Source organism: Tupaia chinensis, unplaced genomic scaffold, assembly GCF_000334495.1.
Source record: "Tupaia chinensis unplaced genomic scaffold, TupChi_1.0 Scaffold000099_1, whole genome shotgun sequence".
Lineage (NCBI taxonomy): Eukaryota > Metazoa > Chordata > Mammalia > Scandentia > Tupaiidae > Tupaia > Tupaia belangeri.
In genome coordinates this window covers 6,046,577-6,052,431 of record NW_006159563.1, presented here as the reverse complement: position 1 = coordinate 6,052,431, position 5,855 = coordinate 6,046,577, and positions in this window count along the sequence as shown.

Below are 5,855 nucleotides of genomic sequence, written 5' to 3'. Positions count from 1 at the left end.
AAGAAAGAAAGAAAGAAAGAAAGAAAGAAAGAAAGAAAGAAAGAAAGAAAGAAAGAAAGAAAGAAAGAGTGAGCCTAGAGCCTACATATTTGAAGTCCTTACGGCTCTTTACCCTGGAGCCCTCAGCACAGAGGGAGTGACCACACAGAACAGTCTGGATTGCTGGAGGATCCCCTCCTTTCCCAGTGCTCAGCAGAATGGTGACTGGTCCTAACTGAGGTTAAAGGTTGGCTAATGCCACCCGCTCATACGGTCAGACACAGTTAACTGTTTTCAAGCAGCACCATCGTCAGGAGCCGTGAGCTCTAAGAGCCCACTTGTAACCCTTACCTGTCCTCTTTCCTATCTGCGTGTGCTGCTGGTTTTGTCTGTGAGCGCACTGGGATGGGAGCACAGATGATCCGCAACCTCCGTGACCTTTGTGTGGGAAGGCAATTTTCATATGAAGCACCTGCATATGAAAGCACAAATTAATGCTTTTCAAAATTTTTTTGTTGTTGTTTAGAGCCCTCTAATTAGCTTTTTAAGAAAGATTTTTTGGACCAGCAGTTGGTGTAATGGCTATACCACTGGACTTCCATGTAATCGACTGTGGTTCAAGTCCCGGACCCAGTGGCTTAAACTCACGCCGGGTGCATGTGTGTATGTGCCCAAGATCCTGAGAGGAGAATGGAGGAGAAGGGATTGGAGTGTGGCCATTCCCCCTGGGGGGTGATTTGCTGGGGACTAGCAGATGGCACAATGGTTACATTGCTGGACTACTACATGGCCAACGAGGTTTGTGTCCTGAACTTGGTGGCTTGAAACACACTGGCACGTGTGTGTGCATGGCCTAAATCCTGAGAGGATGGAGGAGAAAAGGGATTGTGAGATGGCCATCCTCCCAGGGGGTGACTTCTCACGTTCTCTCTGTCTCTCTCTGGACAATGCACGTACCCTACAGCAAAAATCTCTCTTTAAAAAAATATACTTTTTTCCCCATAGGGAGCACGCAACTCACCAGAGAGACAGAGAGAGGGAGATAAAGTGAGAAATCATCCCCCAGCGGTGATGGCCACATTGCAATTCCTTCTCCTCCATTTGCCTCTCAGGGTTTGGGGCACACAAGCACATACAACCGGCATGTTTTAACAAGCTACCAGGTCTGGGACTTGAATGGTGAAATCAGCCGTGTGGGGTCCAGTGCCTTAACCACCACACCACTTGCTGGTCCTCCAATGAGCTTTTTACTCCACTACCTTCATATGCTTTAGTTGTCATTTTTAGCCAAACTGCTGTCTAGTCCCTCCTTGGCTTTCATGTGTTCCCCCCCCCGCCCCCACCTTCACACATCCCTGCCGTGCTGATGTTCTTTAACTCTAGCTTCAAATACTCACTACAGGCTTCAGGGCTGTAGGCAAATGCCTGAACAGTCTGCTTGAAGAAAGTGGCAGGAAGGACAGGAGGTCAGTCTGCTAGGCAGGAGAGATGCCCCTAAGTTACCATTATTATTAGGTAATTTGCTAGAGGGTACATTCATTCCCTGAAGAGAGACAAGGGAAGTGAAAAAGCAACCTCCCATGGAGGACGGTTACGCTGCAATCCCTTCTCCATGTCTCTACTCAGGATTTTAGGCACACATGCACATGTGCCTGGCAGACATTGCCGTACATTGCAAAGGCAGGACTTCCTACAAATTATGCTCCGTCCTCAGAGTGCAGGACGAAGGGAAGGGATGGGAAGGGGCTTCAGGGGGGAACGGTAGGGAATGGGAGCTTTGGGTTAAGAGCAATTGGACTCCAGTTCCAACTCACTGGCTGAGCGGCTTCGCCACGATACTTTCTACAATGGCAAAAGCATTTCCTGATGGGCTGATACTACTGTGAGTCTCGCGGCCACTGTGAAGGTCAGTGACGTCTGGCATACAGTACATTCTCAATAAAGGTTAGTTCCTCGCCTTCCTCCTAGAAATAGCAAGAAATGATATCCCTGATGGAATAAATCATAGAATCCAAACAGGTCTTGGTGCGTTGGGTCACAAGGGCCTGTGGGCACCTAGAGGGTTTGAATCGTCTGGGGAAGCAGAACAAGAGCAAGTTTTAGGCGTTAGTGACACAGAGTCTTCTGGGCAGGCAGCTTTATGATTCAGGGGGACCATAAAAATTATAATTCCGGAAACTACAACGGGGAAAGGGGGTCAGGGAATGCAAGCAACTTCCGTGTTGTTTCCTTCTTCCTCTTCTTGTTACTTCTTCTACACACGTCTTTGTATATTTCATCTCCACCACTTGTTTATTGATGTTCCTAGCTCTTCCTTCAGTTGGAGCCTCTGTGATTTTCTGCAGGGTTGTGGAGGATGTGTATGTTGATTTCTTGTTGTGTTTATACATTTGTCTCTTTTAGAATTTGTCTCTTGCTTTGGGGTCTCCAGACACATGAACAAAATAAACTGTTAGATATAAGATTGCAGCTGTGATTCTTGGAGGACACGGCCAGCAGTGTGGACAGCCATGCACCAGAAGTAAAGTTATCGGTGCCATTGGTGCCCCGCCTGGCACACACCAAAGCTGGATGCACCTGCCCTCAGGAGGGTCCTTGTTTCCAAGTGCTGCGGCCAAGCCACAGACCTGGTTACATAAGTGACACTGAATCACTCACTAAAACGGTTACTCACTCCTCAGTTCTCTTTCCTTCCACACCAGGAATAGTTCTTAGCCTGTTTAGAACAACTTAGATTCTTTGTGTTTCTTTTCTTTTCTTTTCTTTTGGTTTTATGCTATAGGGAGCATGCACTCACCAGAGAGAGAGAGAGAGACAGAGAGAGAGAAAGTGAGATATCACCCCCGCCCCCATAGAGGATCACACCACACCACAATCCCTACTCCTCCATTCACCTCTTGGGATTTTGGACACACATGTACATGCACCTGGTGTGATTTTCAAGTTACCAGGTCCGGGACTCGAACTCCAGTCAGCCACTTGAGAGTCAAGTATCTTAACCACCATACTAACCTGCTGGCCCCCTTATGTACTTTTAAAACTGACACAATTAATTCTTCCTTTTTATTAAAATTTTCTTGATTTAAATAATACCATGCATGGACAAAATTGGATATCAAAAACACATAAAAGGTAAAAAGTAAGAAAAGCTTTTATAATTAACACTGAATGGATTTGGGGGCCAAATATTAGCACAGCCATAAAGCACGGCTCTACAATGCTAGACCCAAATGGGAAGGTCCTGGCTTCATGTCTGGGGACTTACCTGTGCATCCTGGGTGCTCATATGCACGCCTACGATCCAGGCTGGCTGAGGCTGGGAGTGGATTGTGGCATGAACTGATCCTGTAGGGTGTGCCTCTCTCTCTCTCTCATGGAAGAAGTTACATACACTTAAAGAAACCCTACAGATTGAATGGATTTCACAAACATTACCTCTGGTTATTTAAAAATTACACTAAATGAGAAAATTCTTTTAAAGCAACTTGTGTAATGCCTGGCATATAGTAAGCACTCAAAAGAACTTTGCACGGCCAGTTGTGGTGGCCCACTAATGACACAATGCTCTGTGACGCTGAGGCCATACGGCGAGATCTTGGGTTTTGAAGTCTTCCACTGCAAGCTGGACATGTGAGCATGCTCTGTGACCCTGGCCAGTTGAGGCGCAGGGTAGATCATGTCATGAAGATCACATTGGGGGTTTGCTGTTTTAATCCAAGTTTGGGGGTAATTTGTTACATAGCATAAAAGAACAAATACACCTTCTGATTATCACTTTGTTTTTGCTCCTGTTGACCTTCCTCCAAGTATTCCAAAGTTTGTATTCTTAGGACAATGGCCAGCACAATATTTTAGCTCTGACATTCTTACAAAATTAATTTATTTAATAGTTTTATAGAGATATAATTCACATACCATGAAATTGGATGACACACTTAAAAGTTGTGATTAAAAAACACATAGCATAAAATGTACCCTTTTAGCTATTTTAAAGTGTACAATTTAGTGCCAAGAAGTGCAGTCACTATGTTGTGCAACTGTTGCTGCTATCTAGTTCCAGAACTTTTTTTTATCACCCCAGATAGAAACCCATAACTGACATATTTTAGAAGATTAATTTTATTTTGGCCCTCAAATCTGGAACAATCATGTAATAACAAAGAAAAACGAATTCACAATTAAATAAACAGAACCGTCTTTTTAAACATTTATTCATTCTTTTATTTTTTAATTATTATTCATACATTAAATCGCTATATATCACTTAGATTTTGAAGAGACTTTACCAAGCTTGATACACACCTCAGTCCAGCCCAGTCGATACTACTACACACATCCTCGTCAACAGTTAACAAACCTTATCTGTGTCCCACAAGTGTCTTACCTCTCCATTCCCCCCCCCAAATTTCCTTTCCTATGCTCTTCCCCTCCTGCACTCTCTTTCCACTTTGTCTCTAGTGTCCATTACAATTTGTAATACTTTTATGTTCTCCAGTTTTTCAGTCTCTTCTAGAGTGTGGGTAGTCGGTATATGTTAAGTGGAGACATACAATGTCTCTCTTTCATAGCCTGACCTGCTTCACTCAACAACAAATCTTCCATATTCGTCCACTTTCTATCCAATTCCAGAGCCTTGTTGTTTTTTATGGCTGAATAGTATCCCATGGAATACATGTGCCACAATTTTTCAATCCACTCATCTGTTAGTGGACATTTGAGTTGGTTCCATGTCTTAGAACCATCTTTAAAGGTAAACAAATTTAGAAAGAAATAATGATACTTCCAATGACAACAGATGAATCCTTTCACATTCTTGCATAAAATAAGTAAATTTAGTGAGATACATTCTATTATGGATAACACAAAATATCAATTAATAGTTTTACCGAAGGTTAGTCTTTAAATCGCTTTTTAAATTACGGAGTGCAGGACATTGCCACCATACGTAGTATCAAGAAGTAGGCCCAGGGACAGCTTCTGGGAGTAAAACAGTGAGAATAAGTAGGTGTCATGCAGTGCTGGCCTCCCATCTTGTAAGGGCTAGTGGTGGCCCTGGGATTAGAAGAATGCAGAAAGGATATCTGGGCTCAGTGAGTTCATCCTATCAATCGCGGGCTTCGAAGTGAGAGGCGATAACATTTTGGCCAACTGTTCGTCAACCCAGGTGTTGGGTAAAGGCTGGTAATCGATGTCATTCATTTTAGCACCATTTACTTCCAGAAGTCTTATTTTAATACAGTACAGGTTAGTCGTGACCATAAGATGCTGTGACTGAGTTCAAGGATGGCTATCCAGGACTGACATTACTTGGTGGTTTTAGTAGAAACTAAAACCCAGGAAGAACGGAACCAAAGACTGTTGGCAAAAGAATAGCTTTGACAGGAATAGTTCCTTAATTTCCCTTTGGGGAGGACACTTGTGCTTTAGAGTCCCTAGCTAAATCAGGGTTCTGGTTCCAGTTGGCCAGCAACCCTGTCCTAACAGGAGATGAAGGAGAACCGGATGTGCTGTTTGCAGTATGTCTTCACAGGATACTTCTTTTACCTGGCCAATGGCCCAATGGCTAGCTGTCTGGCCACGGCCAGGGGTCTCTTGCACAGGAAGCTTGTTTGCACTGGCAGATGCCCTGGTGGCTCTTGTTTGACCCCTGTGCGGTTTTATGCCTACTGACCATCACTCGACACCTAGAGCCCGGCCCGTGTTTTCTCTGGCATCCTGGGGAAAACCCAACCTGGGGTAGTTTTCAGATGTAAGATACAAATTCAGTGCACCCCCATGACAGGAAATGTGTTCAAAGATCTTTACTTACAGATCCTGCGCAGGGAGGGCACAATTTGTTGGAGGGCGAGCTTCTGTCCCTGGGTCACGTGAGCAGG